This window comes from Macaca nemestrina, chromosome X, assembly GCF_043159975.1.
Source record: "Macaca nemestrina isolate mMacNem1 chromosome X, mMacNem.hap1, whole genome shotgun sequence".
NCBI classification, from domain to species: domain Eukaryota; kingdom Metazoa; phylum Chordata; class Mammalia; order Primates; family Cercopithecidae; genus Macaca; species Macaca nemestrina.
In genome coordinates this window covers 40871048-40897698 of record NC_092145.1, presented here as the reverse complement: position 1 = coordinate 40897698, position 26651 = coordinate 40871048, and the positions used below count along the sequence as shown (strand labels likewise).

The window sequence follows — 26651 nt, the reverse complement described above, 5'->3', positions numbered from 1 at the left end:
ACTGCAACCCCGAACTCTTAGGCTCAAGCGATTCTCTAACCTCAGTCTCTCGAGTAGCTGGAACTATAGGTGTGTGCCACCATGCCCAGGTTTTTTATTTATTTATTTATTTATTTTTGAGATGAGGGTCTTATTATGTTGCCCAGGCTGGTCTCACAGTCCTCGTCTCAGTCATCCTGCCTCTGCCTCCCAAAGTATTGGGATTGCAAACATGAACCACCATGCTCAGCCCCAATATTTCATTCTATTTCCAGTACTTTCCCCTCTTTTCATGTCATGGATATTTAGTTCCAGAGAACTTTAGATGCTCAGAAATAAATGATACAATTAGGAAGTTAGATATAGATATAGATATGTGTGTATATATTTGTATATATATAGAGAGAAAGAGTCATGTTACTCTGAGATGTTTAAAAAGCATGATAAATACTTGGCTTTCTACAAAGAAGCAGACATTCATTTGCAGGACGTCAAGATTTAAATAAACATAGACTGACTAATGAGCAATATGACAGATTAAAACATAAAAAAGAAAATCCCAAATCATTTTCTGCAGAATATATTGGGAGTCTAGCTATCTGGCTGCACTTTAGCCAAACAAGGTTTCCTTAAAGTAAATCAAGCCTTGATTGAGTTCTGCTTCAAATTTTTCAAAAGAGTGCTTCAACTTATTACGACTTCTCTTTTACTTTTATGACTATTAGCCGTATCCCTTTCACATTTCCTGTAATAACCAGATCCCAGATAACAGAGGGTACCTTTTGCATTTAAAAATAATCATTTTCTAACACTTGTAGTTAAAGAAAACATTTCTACCTCACCCACACATGGCATCTTTTTAAAAAACAGAAGCGTTGATAAACAATTGAATATTGTATACCCTGGATTTAAACATTTAAAATATACTGTGCATGTGGATAAGGTAGCAATGTTTGCTTTAAATACAAGTATTGGAAAAACAATTTTTAGAATAAAATTTTAACTAGTATAAAAATTGATGAAATAATTGAATAATATTATCCCAAAGTTAGCTCTCAGTGGAGAATTTTAAATGGGAGTTCATTAATATCTTGCTAACTATCAATAATGTAAATGCTGAGTTTATGGCTTGGCTTCATGATTAGAAATTGTCTTGTTCTTTTATTATATTTTTAGATTGAATTGGATATAGGCTATTACCTTATAAAGGGTTACAAAAGAAAACGAATTCTGGACAAATATTCATCTAGATGCCTTTAATTATATTTCATATGATCATTTTGCCCCTGTACTAAAACATTTCCTTTTTGAGGAGTATTCAATTCCCTTTATTTGTATTCAGAACTCCTTTGAATCTTTGGGGGTGATCCCAAATGGCAGGAAGAAGAAAAAGAAAAGTTATTTATAGCTTGTTCATGACTTTTATCAATGTTCCATTTTGATTTCTGATTACTTTCCCCTGGAAAATATATCTAGATACCTTACCAATATCTTTAATGAATCTAAAGCTGTACCATTTGTGTTGCTACAAAATAATTTCAAAAAGTTATTCAAACTTTCGTCCGCAGTCAGATCTTAACTTGTGGTCCTCCAGCCTGCTCTTGATCTGTCTGAGTAATCTTGTAGATTTCTATTACATCATCATCATTTAAGAAATATTTTGTGGACCGGGAGTGGTGGCTCACGCCTTTAATTCCAGCACTTTTGGAGACCAAGGTGGGCGGATCACTTGAGGCCAGGAGTTTGAGACGAGCCTGGCCAACATGGTGAAACCCCATCTTTACTAAAAATACAAAAATTATCCAGGTGTGGTGGTGTGTGCCTGTAATCCCAGCTACTCGGGAGGTTGAGGCAGGAAAATCGCTTGAATCCAGGAGGCGGAAGTTGCAGTGAGCCGAGATCGCGCCATTGCACTCCAGCCTGGGTTACAGAGCAAGACTTCATCTCAAAAAACAAAACAAAAAAAATTAATATTTTTTGAAGCTTAATTATACCTGACATTGTAAAAAACACATGTTAGAGGATATAGCACTTGTTCTTAGAGTCACAAAACTGTCAAGGGAGGATTTAGCAAACATTTTACGGTTCCACCATTGAGAAATTTATCTTTTATTTGGGAAGATAAACTGTATTGGCATGCAACAAAAATCAAGACATTATATAGTGAAGGACTAAATTGTGTACCACATAAAAATGAAGGAAAAGAAACAACCAAGGGAATTGTATTGGCATAGGTAGGAAATGAATTGAAGCTTGATGACAGTTTAGGGTTTGAACTGACACAGAAGAAGGACAATATTCCAAAGGGCTGTAAGATATTCATGTTTCATGGTATGAGAAGAGGTAAATTAGGAACTAGCTAGTGGGGATGAGAGTCACCTCTGATCTGAACATGTTTAAAACAATGGTGAGACATGCACCATTAGATGTTCTCTGGAGAACTGAAAATGTGATACTGGATCTCTGGAGATAGGTCAACCCTGGAAATCAAAGAATTTGGAACAATCCATGCTACACTGGTTTAGCTAAATTTCAAAATTGTCCAAAAAAGAGAAGGTTGTAGCGAGAAAAAGAAAAGAATGGAAATCCAAAAATTAAGAAGCTTTTTATTTAAAGCTTTGGGTAATATTTAAGAATGACATTTACCTGGGAATATTAATAATGAATCTTTCTCAGGTTTTTCCCCAACTTTAGACATTGTTACATTCAATGATTGTTAAGATTCTGCTCTGGGCAAGACATTTGACTGAGTACTTCCGGGCTTCCCAGAAGAGGAAACAATACTTAATTTTGATCTTTAGTAGTTTGAAGTCTAGTCAGTAGCTGGAGATCAAATATATGAGCTCTACACGAAGGATTTGGCAGAAAAGGTTACTGTTAAATTCAGAGAAGATTCTAGGAGCACAGTACATAGAAAAGAGATTGCATGGGATGAAAATATTGATACAAAAACCTCTTTACCCAAAAGCCCAAAGAAGAAATATAAATTTGGATCAACCCTTTTGGGTGCCATTTTCACTATCACCTAAACATAGAGTGGCCAAATCTCTTTTTGACTTACTCACAGAGATTTTCGGATGGATAAGACTTCTGTTTAACAACATAAAAAGCCTCCATGAGTCTGGAGTCATCTATATTCAGTTCTGTTGTTTTTATACCCATAACTTAATAGAAATAAATAAATCAGCAAACAGGAGTTGAGTGCCTTTTGTGTGTTTAGCAATGGATTAGATTATTTGAATGATGCCAACAGAAATATGTAAGCTCCCTTATATAGTTAAGAGTCATATCAAGTATTTGTTATCAGCAAACCCTTAGAAACCAGAATTATACCTTAATTTAAGTTACAAGTAAGTAATGAGCTGCAGATAGACTTTCAGTTAAAATTAATAGTCTGAATACCACATGACTGTTAGTTCTCAATGCCAAAAACGTCATCCATTGTATAAGATTATTTTTAGCAATACCAGCAAAGTACTTTATAATTCCTAAATGCATGGATGACGTTATGAAAGCAACAACACATTAAATACTAAGCACTCTAATAAAGCAAGTAGAACTAAAGCATACTGATCACATTTGTAAGTGACTTAATATTGTCTATTATTATTAAATTATATATTATTAAAGATTATTAAAGATGAACAAATTAAGACTTAGAGAGGGTTCTTGATTTGCTTCAGGTCATACAGCTAATTACTGGCAAAACTGCAGAGAGAAGTTAAATTTCCTAACTCTGAAATCAGGTTCTTTTCCACCATGGTTCACTGCCTCTTGAAGGCTATGGAGCATATTAAATGAAAGCCTTTAAAAATTTGACTACATCATACTGTCCTTGAGAATCATGTCATGCTTAATAAATTCAAAATTAACAGAAAGTACATTTGCATTTTTGGCTTCAGAAATTAGAAAGTTAATACAAGTGTGTGAATACTTTCAAAATTATGACTTTTATTCTTCCTAACATATAGGTAGAAGATATATATGTGTGTGTTATATAATATCCGTATATTTCACAGTGAGAGAGAAACATGTAAAGACAAATAAGAGTATTTTTTGAAGTTTAAATTAGATGACTGACCAGTTGACAGGCAATGTGCTCTTATTTATGTTAGCCTTTATTTCTTAATTTATTTGAGCAACCGAAGTCTGAAAGAGCTCAAGGCTGGATGCTTCCTTTCTATAAATTACATCTCTTAAAACGTACAAATGCAAGCATGAGTCACTAGCTACAGAATTCCAGCTTTAATCCATTATGTCATTTTTACAAGGAAACCAGTGACCTTCATGTGGTTTTTAAGGACACTGTCTCTGTGATCTACAGACTATGTGAAAGGTGAAATCATAACATGAACAATCAAACAAGCTCAATGGCATGATCTAAAAGGTAAAAAATAAAGTGCATTTTATAGATTGAAATCTGTTTACCTCTGTGATTATTTTTCCATGAGTCGTTTGCATATGTGCCTTGCATATATTGTATTGATTTGAAGTTAAACTGACACACTCACATATGTTACAATCACAATTTAAATAGTTAACTTTCACTGAGGTGTGCACAAAGGAACGGTGATGAGAAGGAAAGTACATAGCCCACAACGATCCTCAATGTATGTTTTGATAGGTAGTTTGAATTTTCTATTTACTCAAACTTATGTTAGTAATTTTTAAACTATAGTATTACTGAAGTTGTTATTTATATATACCATTCTATCTAGTAAATATAGAACAGAATCTCGGAGATAGGAGGAAGTCCAAGAAAGAAATCATGGGCACTTCTAATGAAAAGGAAAGAGAAAGGGAAAGGAATCAACAAATATTGAGCCCCAACCATATCCTACTCAGTGCATGTTGCAAAGTACATATATTATCTCATGCAATTCTCACAACAACTGTAAGAAAAAGGAAACGGAAACAGACAGGTTAAGTCATGTGCCGAAACACACAGCTAATAAAGCGTTGAGCCAAGATTCAAACCCAGGTCTGTCTAATTACAAAGGTTGTGTGCTCTTTTTCAATAGCACCTTGATTAACAGCCTTAAGGTTTAAAAATATGTCAAATACCCATGCACAACAACATGCTCTCAGTATAGTATTTACTTAATCATTTACAATGTTTTCAAGGAACTAAATGGAAGACATGTCAGGAGACATCAATCATATATCACCTTCTACAAATTAGGAATGTGTGTATTTTCAAATATCTCATTTCATTTTTAGAGGTGAAAGATAGCTATTTACTAATAGAAATAAAGATGGAAAAAGTATGCAAAATGCTATCTAATGATAATAATTGGCAATGAAATAGGAAAATAAAAGGTGAATCACAATATTTAAAAAAATTAAAAATATTTTAAAATATCACCTTAAGAACCACATTTACTGGGAAATAAAAGGCAGTTATAATAACACAGGAAACATTTTGACTGCATATTCCATGAAATTACTACTGTCTTTATACTTTTGTAGCATAATAAGTGTTCTATTTTAATCTAATTTCATATATAATAGTCATGTATTTTTATAATTTAACAAGTTCAAACCTAAACATAGCACTTGCATTTTAAATGCAAAGTATATATAAGATCCAATTTTAAGGATCCATTTTATGCATTCTTTAACTTTAAAATGTTGTCTTCTGTCATATAACTTCAGATTGATAACATATTTTGCATTGATTTTTTTCTTTAATTTTTGCAGTGAAGCTTGTCATTTCAAGTTTAGTAAATATTATGACTAGATTTTTTTAATAAAGATAAAGCATACCAAACAAATCTACCTGCTATCTAAGAGTATTTTAAGAATCAATTTCCAAATACTATTCAGAGCAAAATCTATAGAATATCCGGAAACTATCACTAGTTTTTTAACTCATTTCTGAATTCATTAGCTTTTAAACTGTTTTTTTTTTTTTTTTTAGGAAAATCACTAGTGGTCTATATGCTGGTACAATTTAAGCAAGAAGACAGTTGAGAGGAAGCGATAGGTTTGCAAATCAAGGAGCAAAATTGCCCCAAATAACTTTTAATTAATATCAACTGTGAGTAGAGAAGTTAAAATGTTTGCCCATGATAAAGAAGGTATGGAGTTTCTTATTCTTGGCCATTTATTGGATACTGAAAGACTTGACATTTTCCTCACCAAAGAAATTACTAGGACCTATGGTACAACATTAAGATCAATGATGAAAAAGAATCATCCCCAACGGGAGAGTTTGCATTATTCTGATTATACACAAGCATTGACTATTTGCTGATGTGAGAAAGGGTCAATATAAAAATTGATCTTTGAATGTATCTTGTTCAATTTTTTAATATTTCAAAGTGCTTCAGTTGTTTGGCATATTTGTCATATCTTTCATTTTTTGTAATGTCCTGCTCCAGCTTCCACATCACTATAAAATGTTAATGCATTTTTCATACACATACAGAGCATCAGGATTTAGGATTATTATTTTTAAATTAAAATCTGAGGCTGGGCATGGTGGCTCACACCTGTAATCCCAGCACTTTGGGAGGCCAAGGTGGGCGGATCACCTGAGGTCAGGAGTTCAAGACCAGGCTGGCCAACTTGGTGAAACCCCGTCTCTACTAAAAATAAAAAAAATTAGCTGGGCATGGTGGTGTGTGCCTGTAATCCCAGCTACTTAGGAGGCTGAGGCAGGAGAATCGCTGGAACTGGGAGGCGGAGGCTGCAATGAGCCAAGATGATGCCACTGCACTCCAACCTGGGCAGCAGAAAGAGACTCCATCTCAAAAAAAAAAAAAAAAAAAAAAAAAAAAATCTGGTCTTTCATGAATCTTACATGTATAAAATGTTTACACTTCTATTATGTAAAATTAATGCATTCCCCCAATGGATTTTATAACAATACAGTCAGTTCCTCTTGCAAAGGGGAACTTTTCATAACTCCCCTACTGTTTCATTAAAATTGAGGTTTAATGTGATCCTGTGTTCTCACATTTGAAAATCTATCTGCGTTTTCATTTGAAGTACTGGCTTTAACCCCGAATCACTTTTAACGGTTTTATCGACCTGTAATTCACATACTATCTAATTTGCCCATTTTAATGTGTAGAATTCAGTGATTTTGAGTATACTCAGAGTTGTAAAATCATCATCACAATTTAGAGCATTTCCATCACCCCCTAAAGTAATCCTATACTCATTTACAATCACTCCTCATACTTCTTCAACCCTCATCATTAGGCAACCAGAAATCCTCTTTTTGTCTCTGTAGATTTGCTTTTTCTGAGAACCTGGAAACTTTTAACAGATGTACTTGCTGGGTATGTCAGAGAAGTTGCTTGAGATTAAGAAGGGTTGGCAAACAAAATAGAATTTGTTGTTAGATTTAGGCAATAGGGTCTCGATTTATTTGGCTAAGTTCTTAATTTCTTCACACTTCTGAAATGAAAGTAATAAAATTTTGTCTCTGAGCTTCTGTCATCCTTACTTTTGCTATTCAATTTTATTTTAGTATTGCAAAATCAATAAAAAGGAAGTCATCCTCCAAGTACTCCTCTTCACAATAAATTGATTCAGAAAAACTAAGTTTCAAACTCAGGAAAGTTAAATTTCTAGTCCGTTTCTTTCATTTTTTTCCCGTTCCGTACAATCAAGATTTGCCAAACAAAACTATCCTTTCCAGAGAAGAGGCATTTACCTCAAGAAACTTTTGTATACGTGCTATTTGCAGTTGAATGTCATAAGAAGCAGTTGATTGAAGTGTGCCATCTGTTTCTTTTCTAAATCTCTACTATGCAAGACACTTCTTTAAAAATTACATTTATTCAGAGGATTTTTATGAAATAATATTGCCTGTCATTCTAATTGGCTCTGAATACTTCTCTTGCAATAGTGGTGTAGCATAACACATTAGTAGGAACTTTCAGTTGGTGTGCATTTTGGCCACTAACATCACTAATAAAAAAAAAGTACATAAAATCAGAATACAGAAACTGGGGCTTTCTACATAAAATCTGATTTTTTATTAGTATTGAATATGCTTCCCATTAAAATGATAAATCTGATATGTATTATTTAATATACTACCCATTAAACAATAAATTTCATAACACCTAATAAAATATGAAAATAAGTCCTATTAATTACATCCTCAAATACATATTTTAATATTTTTCTGAAATACATATGCTCTTTACACACTAGAATATAATTGTTTTCATTACCTGAGTTGTGCTAAATGTGAAGTGGTGGGAGATGCACCATTCTGTATTTAAAAGATTTCTCCCATGTTTTTTTCTGTTGTAATTATTCTTTTGGTTGACCACGTTCGTTTGGACTTCTGATCGTTGTTCCAAGCATCCACTCCATTGCTCTATTTGACATGACACAGTGAGTTTAAAAGATAGTATCGTGTTAGATAAAGATTGAAGTTTTAAATAATACATGATAACTTGAAAGGGAAGTTAAGAAAATTTAAATTAATAAATAAAGAGGATGAGGCAAGGGGATATGTATGTTTGCTTTAAATAGTCTATGAATAAGACTTAGTGAAAGAAGAAAAAATAGTTTTGAACAAAGAAAGCATGGAAGATATAGAAAACGAGCAGAGCATACTGTATGTTTCCATTTTCATGAACTTACAGAACTGGCAAAAATAACCTACAGTGGTAGAAGTCAAAAAGTAGTTGCCTGGAACTTGGAAGATGGTGACTACAAAGAAGCAGGAGAATGGAAATGTTTTGTTTCCATCAGAGTGACAATTACACGGGTGTAAACATTCATCGAAACTGGTCAAGCTCTACATTTAAAATATGCACACATTAGTATATGTAAATTATACTCATTAAGGTAGATTCCTTAAAAAGTCAAAGTAGGCAGCAAAGGGTACCATTCAGTCCCTTTGTCCCTTTGTGGTCCTGTTTTAATACTGAATGGAAGACAACTCCTTTCTTTTTAAATGGGCATGAATATCCATGAATATCGAAAAGAGTGCATTAAGCTCTTTACAATGTCTGCATTTCCTCATCCTGCTCAGGATTGACTACTGGCATTTTAATGCACAGTAATGTGGGCATTTCTTTGATAGACATTCCAATTTAAATGCCTAGTTTTTCCGTATTATTTCAACTGAAGGAGAAATAAGACAGCAAACTTATCTATTAAATCTTCACAGGGTTCTTATGACTTTTAAAGCATAATTTTGAATTGAAACTACTATTTTATATTATCTTTTCTCAGAGTGGGCTGAAAACAAACTAGCAATAATTTTTGTAGGAAAAGTAGGATAAAGTCTGTCTTGAATAATCACAAAATCACACTTAATGTCACCTCATAAATCAGTTATAAATAGTGTCAGAGGTAATAGAATTGCACATGTGAAATTTAAAAGTTTTCTATGCACAATTTTTGTAGAATGGAATGGCATGCTGTTTGGATTAATATGTAGATCAAGGTTATGGTCAGGCATATCTGTTTTCTATCTAGAGTCACTCGCCTACAAAGAGAAAAAAATCAGTCACTGTGGAAATCTAAAAAATAATACTTTGGTAAGATGGAGAGAAACGTGAAATGACAGGACGTTAATAATAAAATATATCTCAAATTTACGTATAATTAGCTGAGAGGAAAAAAATGGGAAAGGAGAGTGGATGATAGATGCAAAATGTTAATATAAAGAATGTCGTGATCAGCAGGAAGGGAAGAAGCAAGTGAGGCTAAAGAGAAAAAAAATTGACCTCACTCAAAGTACTTCATATTTTTGCAAAATTAATTAAAATTTTAGAAATCGACACTAAAACGTTAGAGACCTCAGAAAACATTTTCAGTTGATAGGTCTTGGAGAAATTTTTTTTTAAAAGAATATCTGATTGGATACTTTTTAATGACGGAGCAGTAATGTTTTATTGCAAAGTATCTCAATCCTCCCCCAAGGGGGAAACCCCCCCCCAAAAAATAAATCCTTCGTGAATAAATAGCATAATTACAATCATAGCTCACATTGTTCTGACTGCAATAGTCACAATTCGCCACTAGGGGGCGGTAATTCCGTTCTTAGCAGTCCTCGGTCCACAACCTTTTCATTCCCTCCCAGGGTACTTGAACAGTTAGGTGAAATTGAGTGGGAGCTTCGACAGGTATAACAGGTCATTAATGTGTGTTGAGATGATCTCATGCGTTTCTGCAATGCAATGTATAATTCTTATTGCATAGAATAATAACTTGGCCACCAGCTTCCTCACTAAGCATGGAGTATTATCATTGCTCCAAGATTGCTATTAATTTTGTACATATTAGGTAAAATCATTTTACCTTCCTTTTTCCCAGGAAATTATTTTTATTTACTATGAGTCTCCTATTGTTTCATGAAAATTGAAGGTTAATGTGATCACGTGTTCTTGCATAGTCATTTCAATAAATCTTTGCTGTGAAAGAGGCAAAAAAAAAATGTTGGTTCAAATTTATAAATACTAAATGTATTTTCTGAAATGTAGATTAAGACAGCAAAGTTTTAATCCAAGTTGTTTTTCACTCATTTGAAGTTAGAACTATTTTTTACTTTCATAAGGAATAAAAATGTTGGTATAGTACATTGTATCTTGCATGATGTAAGGGGTAGTCATTAAATTATTTAAATGCGGCTGTAACATTTATTGAATATTTTATATTATGCTTCAAATATGTTAACTTATGTTGATAAATTTATGAGCTAACAAAAGGTCTTATCCTCAATATAATAATTAACATTTCCTATGTATTTCTCATAACTTTAATGATCTTTACATCACTCCATTTTACTTACTAGGCTGAGTGCAATAGTTAGCTTTATATTTTTAAAAATAATCCCTGCATTTAAAACTTTTTTTGGTTATGTTTTATGTGTTTGGGGAAATTTTTGATTTTTAAAACATGTCAAATATTAACGTCCTTGCACCGAATTTATTTGTCCTACTGCAAAAATATAGCTGGCTAATATTTGTTTCTGTCTTCTTTTTGCATTCCAGAATAAATACTGGCAACTGATGCTCTTACAATAATTAATACAGAAAGGGTGATTTTCAAATGTTGTTTCCCCTTCCAGAGTCTAATATTGTTTTAGTATCTGTGGATGAAATACTATTTACTCCTGCTCTGTAATTGTTCTATGTGAAATGTTTCAACTTGACATTTGACTTAGAATCTTGCTGATTCATTTAGAATTCTTAACTAATATTTAATTTCGTCTTTAGCAGAAGGACGAACACTGACTTGCCTGTTATAGGAACGGGGTCCGGATCCACACCCCGAGAGAGGGTTCTTGGATCTTGTACAAGAAATAATTCAGGGCAAGTCTGTAAAGTGAAAGCAGGGTTATCAGGAAAGTAAAGGAATAAAAGAATGGCTACTCCATAGAAAGAGCAGCCCCGAGGGCTGCTGGTTTTTTTTTTTTATTTTTTATTTTTTATTATTATTTTTTTTGAGACAGAGTCTTGCTCTGTCACCCAGGCTGGAGTGCAGCAGCCGAGCTCGGCTCACTGCAACTTCCACCTCCCTGGTTCAAGCAATTCTGCCTGCCTCAGCCTCCCCAGTAGCTGGGATTACAGGTGCCCACCACCACACCTGGCTAATTTTTGTATTTTTTAGTAGAGACGGGGTTTGACCATGTTGGCCAGGTTGGTCTTGACCCCCTGACCTCAAGTGATCCGCCCACCTCGGCCTCCCAAAGTGCTGGGATTACAGGTGTGAGCCACTGCGCCCTGTCCTGGTTGCCCATTTTTATGGTTATTTACTGATGATATGCTAAACGAGGGGTGAATTATTCATGCCTCCTCTTTTTAGATCTTGTCAGGTTACTTCCTGATGTTGCCGTGGCATTTGTAAACTGTCATGGCACTGGTGGGAGTATAGCAGTGAGGATGACCAGAGGTCACTCTCATGGCCATCTTGGTTTTGGTGGGTTTTAGCTGGGTTCTTTACTGCAACCTGTTTTATTAACAAGGTCTTTATGATCTGTATCTTGTGCTGACTTCCTGTCTCATCCTGTGACTTAGAATGCCTCAACTGTCTGGGAATGCAGCCCAGTAGATCTCAACCTCATTTTACCCAGCCCCTATTTACGATGGAGATGCTCTAATTCAAATGCCTCTGACATACCCGCTGTACTAATATTTTGTTGTTTTAAATTCGTTTTATATAAATGAAACTTCTTTCTTCTGAAGTTTATAGGTATCAGCCTTACTACTTTTCCGTCATTCATTATATGTGAATGGTATATGTACTCTGTGTAGCACCTTACTTATGGAGTTCTTACTGCATTTTTCTCAATGTTTGCTTTTAGGGTTATCAGCTAACACCCGCGAGCATCTATAACATAGGCCAACCGACGTCATCCTTCAAAAATAATTGTGAGTATACATATAAGCATGCCTCAATACTCTTATTTTGAAATTATATTCAACTATTATATTAAGGTGATTCCTATTATTTTGCTAGTGTAGACCTACCCATGAACTAGTAAAACATATGCCATTAAGGGCCGAACATGTTTGAAAAAGAATATTATGTAATTGGTAAATGGCATTTTAATGCAACCTGAAAAAAAAAAACTCAAGTTTATTTTATTACTAAGTAATGTATGATGCAGACCCCTTACCAAACCATTAACCTCCACTCCACATTTATAGTAAATAAGTATAAAGTATGATAGTATAAATTGGGACAATTAGGTTAGTGAAGTTCAATTTTCTTCTTCAATGACAAACTCTTGTTTTTTTGTTTTTTCTTTTTTGTTTGTTTGTTTGTTTTGAGGTGGAGTCTCACTCTGTTGCCCAGGCTGGAGTGCAGTGGTGCAATCTCAGCTCACTGCACCTTCCGCCTTCTGGGTTCAAGTGATTCTCTTGCCTCAGCCTCCTCGGTAGCTGGGATTACAGGTGCACGCCACCACACCAGGCTAATTTTTGTATTTTTAGTAGAGACAGGGTTTCACCATGTTGGGCAAGCTAGTCTCGAACTCCTGACCTCAGGTGATCCGCCCACCTCGGCATCCCAAAGTGCTGGGATTACAGGCATGAGCCCCCAAGCCAAGCCTACTTTCAGTGATAAACTCTTATATCCATGATTGGAGTGTAGGAAATCTAGCTGTTGTTTCCTATGACAAATTTTAGAAAGCATAGCTCTTCAAAATACTCTCAATGGATGCGCTTAAAAATCTCAACAGGAGAGGAAGGGAGCAGAGAATTTTGTTTCTCAAAAGGGAGTATCCGTTATAAATGCTGAAAAACGCAGATCCGGATAATGGAACACTCTACATTCTATAGATGTCCACAGCATGATTATTTGATTGGGTAAATATATCACAAGTTAAACAAGGTGGATTTAAATTGGATTCCTTATTTTAGACTCCAGACTGCATAGGGACTTCTCAATTAAATTTCTGATTGTTCTCATAATCATATACAAATATTTAATACCACAAAATGTTTTTAGAATGATAGTTTTGGAGGAAGAACTGATACAATGGTATAGGTTAAATCGTTTTTGACAGTAAAATTTTAACAAAAATTTTTAGTATGACATTAATATATACACATTAGATAAAAGAAGTGAAAAGTCGAAGTCTGTCAAAATTCGAAAGAGGATAGGGATAGAATAAGGTTGGGAATGTCTGCTGCACATGTTATTAATGATCAAAAATAAAAGAAATAAGAAAACAGTGATTTTACATCAAGACAGTTGCATCAAAATGGCTGCATTAAAATGTACCCTTTGTCAGAATAGCCAATTGTTCTGTTTTATTCAACTACTCACCACTTAAGATGATGGCAAAGGTAACTTTCTTTGATGTGTATTGAAAAGAGTTCTTGATGTTATCAACAGCTTTCCAGAGGGGGAGAAAAAATCATAAGGGACATTCAAAAAGTATAAAATGTAAAATTTTAAAGAACCCCCACAGCAGTCCTGAAAGAACACAGGAAGTCACTCATTCTAAGTGTTTGTGAAGATCCAAGTTTGCTTGCAGATATTTTCACTGCGTTGGTGAAATAGGTTAACCTGGACATGCAGGTAAGTTTCTACTCTCAGGCTTCAAACAACATTCACACAAGACTATCTCACAAATATCATTGGCATGGTAAGCCTTGTCTGGTAGTAAAGACCAAGGTCAGCCTTACTAGAATGTGAAGTTCACCAATTTCATCTTTATTGTCTTCTTTTCAATGCTATTCTGTCCTTACCATGTTGTTTTTCTACCTCTATGTGCCAAATATTCACAACTCTATAGTGAGTACTCCTTGCTTCTCTCCCAGGCCTCTTTGTACATACACCTGTTGACACTTTGCTCTTATCCAGCTATTAATTAGAGAAGATTTGATACACAAATTCGTCATAATGTGGCAATACCTTACAAGTCCTACCCCATCTAGAGGGAGGCATGGTTTAACAGTGTGGTTCCCATAACTGAATCCCTTGATGAGCTAAAGGGGAAAATAAGTCTCAAATCTCATCATGTAGGTATGTAAGGCCTTTGCCTACTTCACTTCTCTGTAAGGCTGTCTTTGTCAGGGCATATCAATGACATGAAAAAGATATGTACAATATATTTATTATAGAAGGTTGGAGCTTGATTATTTATAGTAAATAATGTTGGTGTTGTTAAATATATTAATTCTTACTGTAAATAGAAGAGTACCAAGAGTTTTGTTATAATGTGTATACATCCACAGCCCGATATTCTTTGGGTTTTTTTTTTTTTTTAATCTCTGGGTTCTTGGTGATTTCTTTGGCTATTTTATTTTTATTTTTATTTATTTATTCATTTTTGAAATGGAATCTTGCTCTGTCTCCCAGGCTGGAGTGCAGTGGTGTGATCTCAACTCACTGCAACCTCCACCTTCTGGGTTCAAGTGATTCTCCTGCCTCAGCCTCTTGGGTAGCTGGGATTACAGGCGCCCACCACCACGCCCGGCTAATTTTTGTACTTTTAGTAGAGACGGGGCTTTCACCATGTTTGTCAGGCTGGTCTTGAACTCCTGACCTCAAGTGATCTAACAGCCTCGGTCTCCCAAATTGTTGGAATTACAGACATAAGCCACTATGCCCAGCCATCTGTGGTTATTTTAAGCTACATAATTCAATAAATCTTAAAAAGAAATTTGTCTCCACTATCATTTGAACTTAGTAATACCTTCTGTAAAGCCTTACTTGTGCTACCTATTCTACTGTGATATAGATGTACGTATATATTTATATCACAGTCAAAGTAACAATTTAGGTAATGTATTCAATGTCTCCTGTGAAATTAATCAGTTGGACAACTGTGCTTCTCCTGAGTTGGATAAGGTTTGTAATAGCAGTAAGTATCAAAAGTAAACATTATTTTTTTCTGTAAAACCACATCAACATTTCAAGTTATTCACTTAAAAGGTTAATGTAATGAAGAAACAGTGCACATACATTGGTTCTACATTGTCAAAACATGATTTATAATTGTCACTCTCTTGACACTTACATTAACGATTTAGGAATTTTTACCTTTCAATTATGTGGTTTTTTTGTTACTACAAATAAATGCAAGTTCAATTAACAGAATCTGTTTTCCATATGAGTTCTCTAATATAGAACTGAGTATCTACTGCAAAGTTATTTACTCTAGGTTACCAAATTACTTTAAGAAAAACATAAATAGGCTGGTCATGGTGGCTCATGCCTGTAATCCCAGCAGTTTGAAAAGTCAAGGTGAGAGGATTGCTTGAGCCCAGGAGTTCGTGACCAGTCTGGGCAGTGTAGTGAGACTCCCATCTCTACGAAAAATTTAAAAATTAGCCAGGCATGATAGTGCAAACCTGTAGTTCTAGCTATCCAGGAAGCTGAAGTGGGAGAATTGCTTGAGCCCAGGAAGTCAAGGGTGCAGTGATCTGTGATTGCACCACTACATACATTCCATGCTGGGTGATAAAGCAAGATCCTGTCTCAAAAAAAAAGAAGAAGAAGAAAAACAGAAATACAGAAATAGACCATAACAAATAGCAAATATTGCTTACATTGATAGACAATTGCATCATTTCACTTTGCAGTTTGTTGTAGTTATCTGTTTTATTCACAAATATTTTAATTTCACGTCTTTGATTTAAAAATGAAATATATTTTACTATTCATCAGTTCTTCATTTGGTTGTTGTAAATAATGTATAATCAAATGCCTGTATCAACAAGTCAAACATATTCTGTAAATATATACACCTGCTATGTACCCACAAAAACTAAAAACTAAAAAATAACTTATGAAAGGAGCAGAGAATTGAGTGCGTTAAGTAACAATAATTTGTTCTATGTATAGTAAATGCATTTTATATCACTTACAGGAACTAACATGGTGTATTGCACATAATATGCATTCAATACTATATTCATTAATTGGTTTAATAGTAACTATCAATATTATCATGACAAAATAACAGCATGTCTAGAAGAGAGGTACTCAATCAGGAATGCATTTTAGTAAATGAGCATACACATTTAAAGCACAGGAAAACCTGAGCTTTATATTTCCACATTCTGCACAGCTTTTGCTTTTGCTAATCAAAAATTTAAGTGATCCTTTATAATTATCAGTTGAAGTCAAAACACATAGGATTAACTAAGTACTTAAAGAACTGATTATCGTAATTAATAATCTAACTTAGCCAACTGATAACTGTTAAGACTATCTGCCACACAAATTTTTCACTCAATAGTCTGTGCCAAAATTCAACAAGACTAACAACATAATTTAGCATGCGTCCTTTCTAAGATACCGCAACTTTCGTGAAATAAGTGAAAATTACCTTGTTTTGGAAAGGAAGGTAGCCAAATGTTATCAAGGTAGTTTCAGAGTTACATGTTCATCCATATTAGATAACAACAGTAAAATAATTTTATATGTATGTTTTCTGGTTTTCAACATATGTCTTTCAAAAATCGGATTGATTTTTTAAATTATACATTTTCAAAACATTAATATCTTCTTAAATATAAAATATAGGTATGACTTAAGCAACTGTACCAAGTAAATTAATACATGTCCTATAAGAGGATATTATGATTAAAGAGATTACGACACAAGAATATTGATTTTTATTTCACTATTTGAAAATGTGTATTAGTCTTAGCTTCAGTTCATATGACTCTAATTTAAACGTAGCATAGATCTTTCAAAAAAAATACAGACATTTTAATTGTGTGGAAGCTTTTATATGCTGTGTGAAGTGACTATTTGCATATTACATCATGTTTCAATTGCATTTTGCTCTTATTTAAAAATTATTTTTCCTCCAGCAAATTAAACATATGACCCAGACAAGTAGTACATTGTGTACATAAAATTTCTAACAATTCCTTTCTGAGACTGCCACTGTGTAGATCTAAGTACAGTTGTCCACGTAACAAGTCTTTAGAGATACTAATAAACTAATACTAAAGTAATAATGAACTTTAGTATTAGTGTAATGTTATCTATTAAAATATGAAAACCAAATCATATATGTGTGGTATATCCATTAAATATATACATAAATTAATCTCTATATAATTATTTGTGCTCTCATAAAGTATTCTCAGTGACTTCATAGGGTTTTAATTGTGTAAGAAAGTACTCTCAATGCGTTACAAGTTTCTTAGCATCACAGGGAATTGCATTGTTATTCAGATAGTTGGATTAACAAGAAACTGAGTCATCCTTGAATGGCTTCCTCTCCCTTATACCCCGTGATAAATTTATTACTAACTCCAGTCAACTCCAGTCAGTTTTAATTCCTAAATATCTTCACTCCATTTCTACAAACATCATACCAGTTTGGCTTTCCATCATCTCTTTAGTATTAGAATGACCCTCTAACTAGTTCTCCCAATTACACATTTGCACTCCCCAATCCATTCTCCCAATTCTTATTGCTCCTAGGAAGACAACCTGTTTATAAAAGACAACCTGATCTGGCTCCTCTTCAGCATCATATATTCCCTCATCCCCCTCATGAATAGTTAGGCCCCACTGATCTACTTTCAGTTCCTTGAGCACATGATCTCTCTGATCACAGGGCCTTGCCAGAAATTGTGCCTTCTGTTGTTAATACTAACTTGCGTTCCCCATCTCTCCTAATACTTACATCACCAGTTACACCAGTTAACTCCTATATAAGCCATCAAAACACGAGCTCAAAGTCATTTGTTTTTCTGGGATCAGGGAAGACTTCCTGCCCACCATATCCCCTAACACAAGGTGAGCATTCTGTTATATACCCTAATAGATAACATCATGTACCTTCCATCATAGCAATTATTACAATTGATAATTATACACTTATTTTTGTGATTCCTTGAGGATTCCTATATCCTCCACTAGATGTTAATTAACTCCATGAAGTCAGGAACAGTATTGCTTTTGCTCAATATTGTATTCTTAGCAACTAACACACTACCAAGGCTATACCAATGAATTAATAAATATTTGTTGACTGGATAACTGAATAAATAAATAGGTATTATTTATGAAAAAGTCATTTGTATAATTTTTGGTGATGGTTGCTCTGTGACTGTTGAATTGCAAAGGATATTTTTCTACCTTCCCCCCAGTGGCAGCTGTAAATATTGCAGCCTGGTGAAAAATGAGAAGTCTCAGTAACTAAGACCTTAACAAAGGGTTGTATATGTGAGCTATCAACTCATAACTGACAGCAGTAAAAGTACTGCTGTGATTTTAAGTGTAATGTTATCTATACAAGCAGGCGACACTTATAAATGGCTAACACCACATTTGCATTATTGAACAGTCCAGCAAAAATTTTAAGTAAGTTTCACTTGCCCTGTTTCATGCAGCAAGAGGTTCACATTCACATTTTAAGATCTCAGATAATCAAATTATATCACTGCTATGCTTTATTAAATAAGCAAACTCAAATGTATGTCAAATGAGTTATAGCATAATTTATAAAGTTTTAATATTGCTAATAGGGCTTATATTTCACACTATATATATGAATACATGTAATACAGTATGAATATATTGCCTGAATATATGACTATATGGAATATATATATATTGAATATATATGAATATAATTGAAATATGGTGTTAGTAAATGAATAGCTTGCTGAGTGATATAATTCTTAGTTCATATATTCTCCTGGCTAAGCTTTCTTGTTTCTGCTTTAATATTACATTATACTTTATATGTGTTACACGGAATTGCACTCAGCGATTTTGCAATGACCCAAATTTGCCTTAAATTCCATATATCTACCATAACTCATACATTTTATTATCCTGGTCATGTTTCTGTTTTTTCATCTGCTAAAAGATTGATGATTTTAAGACAACATGATGAATGCTAGACTAGTGCAGTCAGGCTGAGGAGGAATCTGAGTTCTACATTTTGTTTTTTTTTTTTTTTTGGCAGAGGAGTCTTGCTCTATTACCCAGGCTGGAGTGCAGTGGCACGATCTTGACCTCACTGCAAACTCTGCCTCCTGGGTTCAGGTGATCCTTCTGCTTCAGTCTCCCACGTAGCTGGGACTATAGGCATGCACCACCTTGCCTGGCTAATTTTTGTATTTTTAGTAGAGACAAGGTTTTACCATGTTGGCAAGGATGGTCTCAAACTCCTGACCTCAAGTGATCCACCTGTCTCGGCCTCCCAAAGTGTTGGAATTACAGGCATGAGCCATGGCGCCTGGCCTGAGATTCTGCATTTTTAACCAGCTCCCAGATTTCCATGGACTACACTTGGAGTCACAAGGTAATGAATCAGGGGATGTGAAACTTTTGAAAAGAGCTAGATGATAAATACTTTGGATATGGGAATCATGTAGGCTCTGTTGCAACTACTCAGCTCTGCCATTGTAGCTTGAAGACAGCCACAGACAACATATGAATGAATGAGTGGGTCTGGGTTCCAATGAAATTTTATGAACACTGGAATTTGAATTTCCTATAAGTTTCTCATATCAAGATATATTATTTATCTTTTAATATTTTTCAACTGTATAAAAACATATACATCATTCTTACCTTGTAGGCCATACAAAAACAGTCTGTTGTTTGCCAACCACCCTGCTATGGTATAAGATGCCAATAGATAACTGTTGTAGAGGCTGGAGTGGAGGTAGAGTGTGACAGGATAGGCTTTGTAGAAAGGATTACAGTTGAGCTAGGACTTGAAGAAGGAAGGCTTTTCCTGGGCAGACAAGTAGGAGAAAGTGAAAGACAAAGATATAAGCCAGCAACAGCATTAGTGTGTTCTCCGAACTGAAAGCATTGGATTGTGGCCTGAGAAGAACAAGCCCTTCTAGGTTGAGAAGGCTCAATGAAAGGGTGGTCCCTTAAATGCATGTCTAAATAGTTTTTTTTTGTTTTTTTTTTTTTTTTTTTTTTTTTTTTGAGACGGAGTCTCGCTCTGTCACCCAGGCTGGAGTGCTGTGGCCGGATCTCAGCTCACTGCAAGCTCCGCCTCCCGGGTTCACGCCATTCTCCTTCCTCAGCCTCCGGAGTAGCCGGGACTACAGGCGCCCGCCACCTCGCCCGGCTAGTTTTTTGTATTTTTTAGTAGAGACGGGGTTTCTACCGTGTTAGCCAGGATGGTCTCGATCTCCTGACCTCGTGATCCGCCCGTCTCAGCCTCCCAAAGTGCTGGGATTACAGGCTTGAGCCACCGCGCCCGGCTTAATAGTTTTAAACTTTAATGAGTAGTCGTGTCAGGTGAGCATGCAGAATGAGCATGGGGGATGCTATTAAGTTCGACCTTTTAGAACTTCAGATCAAGAGAGGACTGGACCACTGGGAGGGAGAAAGAATAGAAATGACTGAGGAAACCAGGAAAAACTGCACTTGAAAGGCCAAGACTCTTTGAAAGTGACTACAAAATGTTCTCAAATGCAAACTTTGTGGAAGCATTTATATAAATGATGGGGGCTTGCAAATTTCTTGGTGAAATGGGAAATATGTGTCATATAGCCAGACAGAGCAAGCCTGTCAAGCTGTTTTTCCATTGCTACAGAGCACACGGCAGATTAAAAAGGGAAGCTAAGAACTGAGGATTGAAGATTTGAAAAATTGTCTCCCCAGATGTCTCAGTGTCTGACTGACTTTGCTGATAAGCTACAGAGTAGGAATACATGCTGAGAGGTAAAATGAGCATATGGGTTTTATAAAAGATGTTTCTATTAGTTCTCTGGTGGTGGCAGTGAAGTGAGATAATGAAATATTACAAAAAAACACCAGAGCTGAGAATTATGAAAAATGGGATATCAAATACAAAATTAACAAAATCCAGTGCCTTTGGAAACTCTCTTCTCCCAATTATTTTTCTATTTCCTATCTAGTTCTCACCCATTTCCCCACAGGATGCTGTCCAGTTGTTGTGGAGGTATGTTTCATTGGAATAGTTAAGATTTGCTGAAAAACTACTATATAAAAAGCATGATTAATAAAAAAACTCATAATCCAATAAATGCTGAATTTTACTACCATTTGACAGATGAGGAAAGAGAGGCTTGGAAGCCTATTTTATTTATCCAGATCTCCTCCAAAATAGGCAATACATCTGCCAGTAGATGTGGCTTACCTATAACCCCTGGTAAAAAAAAAAAAAAAAAAAAAAAAAAAAAAAAAAAAAAAGTGGGAAGCAGAGCAAAGAGAGAATTTCCGCTTTTCCACAATAAGGGAATGCTAGTTAATCTTCCGGATGTACAGGGAAGATTTGTCTCTGGCTTTGTTCAAATCAGAAACAATTACCTAAAAGTTTTGGTCACAGTATTTTAGGTAATTTTTAAATACTGGCTAACAATGAGAGGAAAGGCAGTAGGGTTTTATTAATGGAAGTTAGAAAGGGAAGCAAATATAGACACAGTAAACTTAATAGGGTTTAAAAAAAATTCAAAGGACCTGTGATCAGATTTCCCACCAAACAAGAGGGATGTTAAGTATCATTATAAACGATCATGTATGGAGCATCTGCTCCATGCCAGGCACTACTGGACAGTGTACAAACTGTGTCCTTTAATTTTCACAACTTCCAATGACAGTGGTTATTATTACCTATATTTAACATATGAGGCCTAGGGGCTTAAGTGAGTTATCCACAGTCCCCTGAGTCCTATAGGTTTCTATTGTGTCAATCTGGTGATATTAAGTACCTACCACATACCACATGTTAAACAAATGTTAACTATTGTTTTCTTGCTAGTATTGTCATTATTATAACTGACATTTACTTAAAACTCCTCCAAGCCTTACTTACCTTAAGCATAACATGAAAGTCAACACAAAATAAGTTTGTCAGAGTGATTAAATGAAACAGCCCACTTAAAGTTTCTAGCATACAGAAGCCACTTAGTCAATGTCAAAACCCTGTAAATTTTCTCTTGAAAGATGTTTTTTATTTTTACATGAGGCTATATAAGACAGTGGATGTTGATGCTTTCAGCTGTTTAGTGGCATGCTCCTGGATAATGAAGTTGATGTTTATCTTCAGAAAACAATGTGTGACTAGAAAATGACTTTTTTTCAAGTGCCTGTGATCAGGAGGTTGAGAGAGTTTATGGCTGAAATATTCAGCATACACTTCAAAGTTTCTGAGTTTTTTCTATTTCATATATTTCATATACTATTTCCTTTTCCTCTCTTCCTATAATTTGTTTCCCTAAGAACTTAAACAGATATTATATACTGTTTGTGTATTTAACAAAATAGTCTTATTTATAATGCAATTAAAATAGTCTAAACCATTGGTGTCTTAGTCTACAAGTTGTCTTTTTTTTTTTTTTTTTTGAGACAGAGTCTTGCTCTGTCGCCCAGGCTGGAGTGCAGTGGCATGATTGCAGGTTACCACAGCCTCCACCTCCCAGGTTCAGGCGATTCTCGTGCCTCAGCCTCCTGAGTAGCTGGGATGACAGGGATGCACCACCACACCTGGTTAGGTTTTTTGTATTTTCAGTAGAGACAGAGTAGGCTGGTTTTGAACTCCTGGACTCATGTGATCCGCCCGCCTCAGCCTCCCAAAGTGCTAAGATTACGGGCATGACCTACCCCGCCTGACCCCAAAAGTTGTCTTTTAATAGTTGAAGCAATGTTTACTAGTAGTGCACAAGTGCTCAATAAATGTGTTAAATAAATATCAGATGAAAGAATAAATGAACGACTCTTTCCATTATTACTCATTATTTTTATATCTTTAGATTTCCACCAAGAATGCTTCCCTAAAATTGGATATGTACTTATCTCTGCCAATTCATTTTGACAAAACACATCATGTTCTCCTAGATATAAAAGCACAAATGAATTAATCTTTGTTACACTTTACACTTAAAAATTATATTTGAAATTGATTTTGCTACTTGATGTGCTAACATTTAAATGCAGCTCCGCTTCCTTACATTGTTTCCTTCATAATGCTTCTCTTCATTTAAAATTCATTTTGATGAGTTCTGGCACTCCTTGTGCCTTTAAAGCGTAAGATAAAATTTCAGTTTACAGACAGATCTTTATGTTATTGACTAACAGCAACCTCTGATTCCAAAAGGGAAAAAAAAATGACCAAGTATCTCTAGCATGTTAAAAAAAAAAAAAAATCCTGATACTTTAGGGTCTTCTCCAAATTTGTCAAATAAAGGCACAGCTAGAATGTATATTATTAAAAAGAGTAATTGTTTGGGAAAATGTTTATTTGAGAGCTTATCATTGAAAAGCTAACTCAGGGAAAGAAAGCCCTGATGCCAAATTAGGGAAACACAAATGAAGAAAGGGCAAGATTAGCATGCATTGTAATGGAAGATGCTAAATAGGGCTCAATAAGACAGTGCATATTGATAATTTCAGCTATTTAGTGGCATGCCCCGGGATAATGAACTTGACGTTTATCTTTAAAAAGATATTTGGATATGGTTTACATGAAACCTCCAAATTTCAATAGTAGGTGCCACCTTCACCATAATAAATAAGTTCCTGCTCTGTTGATTTCCATGACAGCTGGTTGTTCAAAAGAGCCCGTCACCTCCCTCCCCGCGCCTTCTCTTTTGTACGCACCGGCTCCCCTTAGTATTCTGCCATGATTGGAAGCACCCTGAGGCCCTCACCAGAAGCAGATGCTGGCACTACGCTTCTTGTACAGCCTGTGCTTTTCTAAAAATATTCTCTACTTATAGTTTGGATGGTTGACCCTCCAAATCTCACGTTGAAATTTAATCCCCAATGTTGAGGATGGAGCCTAAAGGGAGGAGTTTGGGTCATAAGGTAAAATCCCTCATGAATGGTTTGGTGCTGTCCTCATGGTAGTGAGTGAGCTCTTACTCTGTTAGACACCATGGGAGCCGGTTGTTAAAATGATCCTGGCATCTTTCTCCCTCTCTCTTTTTCTTCCTCTCTCACCATGTGATCTTTGCACATGCCAGCTCCCCTTCACCTTCCACCATGAGTGGAAGCAGCCCGAGGCCTTCACCAGATACAGATGCTGGCACCATGCTTCTTATACAGCCTGCAGAACTGTAAGCCAAATGAACCTCTTTTTCAAATAAATCACCCAGCCTCAGATATTCCTTTACAACAACACAAATAGATTGAGACCGAAAGTGAGAAGTGGCTTTTGAGCTCAACATTGAAAACAGAATAGAATTTAGAATTTGGAGGGGGAAAGAGAAAGAGTATCTCAAAGTGTGTGTTGGAGTAGGGGAGCTTCATGAAAAGCTTGGAAACCAATGAGTGTTGAATGAGGCAAGGCGGATGGTCTGTGGCCTTACTGGGTTATAGTCAGTAATAGGAGATCAGCTGGAATAGGTAAGGTGACAGCAACTTCCAGCAACTCTATCTTCATTAAGTGTTATGATATCATGCACCAGAGAACATAAAGTTCTAAGTTTATTTTGGGGGAATGTTATATAAATCCAAGATCATTATTTTTTATTCTTCATATTAATAGGCAATGCATTAAGTGTGCATTAGAACCAAAAATGGATAACCAAGGAAATGGTTAGAGGCAGATGCCGATTTGGTGGTTTTGATATTTACAGTAGCTTTTCCAAAGAGAAGCTCCTGTTAAGTGCTTAGAAATATGGGACTGGCCAGCCTAGGCAACATGGCAAAATGCCATCTCTGCAAAAAAAATAAAAACTAAAAAATTAGCCAGGCATCGTGGCACATATCTGTAATCCCAACTACTCAGGTGGCTGAGGTGGGAGGATTGCTTGAGCCCAGGAGGTTGAGGCTGCAGTAGGTTGTGATTGGGCCACTGTACTCTAGCCTGGGCAACAGAGCGAGACCCTGTCACAAAAAAAAAAAAAGAAAAAGAAAAAGAAAGAAATATGGGACTGGAACTTTCATCTTTGTCTCATGGTTTTGATGCTTTGTGCTACTTATTACACCTGTAATAAACATCCCTTGCCACCAGGTGGCTACAGAGTTATGCCATGTTTTCAGGAGCTTAAGACTCCAATGTGGTGAAAGCTTTTCCAAGTCACAACTTTTAAAAACTGATAATCTATTTAATGTTCTATCTACTATCTAGACAGGCTTTTAGGAAAAGTTGACTTGAGTTCATCCCTTCTCAATATTCATAGGTTTAGAGAGTTGATTTACATTCCCAAAGGGGACACTAAAGCAAATGAAATAGAAGGAATTCATATGATTTGCATCCAGTTTCTACTGAATTCATTGAATTCTGTCATTTAAAAATAATTTTTATTCATGTTCCATAATTCACTGATTGAGATTCCTTATGGCAGAGTTATAACTGTGAGAAGAGATGTTCACTGAATTAGAGGAAGAGAAGGATAGCAAGGCTCTTTAAAGCCTTAATTGGAAGGTCAGAGGCAATTTAAGTAGTAGTAGTTGGAAGAAAACAGAGTCAGTGTCTCTGACTTCATTAAACATTATATCATGGCCCACAGAACATAATGTTCTAAGTTTATTTTTTGGGAAAATTATATAAATCCAAGATTATTATTTTTGACTTTTCATATTAATAGGTAATGCATTATGTGGGCATTAGAACCAAAAATGATGTAACCTAGTTTTTAAAAGGCAAAACACTGCAATTAACATATCAAAATTCTCCTGTCACAAGGAAAAGATGTTGTTCATTGCCCTAAATTATTCATAAGTTTTCACATAATTTGCTGGAAACATCTGACCGATAGAAAAGTCCAGAACTAGATAGAAGAGTGCAGAACTAGTAATTGATGCTGATACAATTAATTTCAGCTTTTCCCCCTTCTTCTACTTGTGCCTATGAAGGTTATAATAAAGAATGAGTGGACTAAGGTATCTGGAAAATATATTCTTAAATATTAGATTAATTCACTAAGATAACTATGGAGAACTATTATGTGATCACCACTATGCCAGGAATTACTGGGGTTGCAGAAACGTATTGGCCAAGATCTCTCACCTTCACTTAAAATCTTATTGGTGAGATAAGATTAATTAACATAAAATAAAGAAAAAGAATAGTGTGCTCTAAGCAATAAGGTTTATACATGTACAAAGAGGTGAGGAATTAATGAAGCCTGCATTTCAGCAGAAGATCCTTAAGAAAGTGCGCTTATCAACTGGGATGAATTGTATAACCATTTTCTGTCATTATCTCTTTCATATCATTGCACAGTCTCTTTTTTATGCCCCATGCAGGCCCTTGCACGTGGTAGGTGCTCCATAAATATTTGCTGCTTGATCAAATAACTTTTTGACAAGGATATAGTAAAAGCAAGCAA

The 26651-nt window shown here is 35.2% G+C and overlaps 1 protein-coding gene across 2 annotated transcripts in view; it reads left to right on the top strand.

The window, feature by feature from the left end:
- LOC105490492 (5-hydroxytryptamine receptor 2C) overlaps positions 1-26651 on the top strand; it is a 295545-nt gene that overhangs the window by 11499 nt on the left and 257395 nt on the right. For both annotated transcript variants that reach the window (XM_011756208.2, XM_011756207.2), the window contains exon 2: positions 12263-12329. The gene's annotated coding sequence lies outside the window, so the exon portion shown is untranslated. The remainder of the gene's footprint in view (positions 1-12262; positions 12330-26651) is intronic.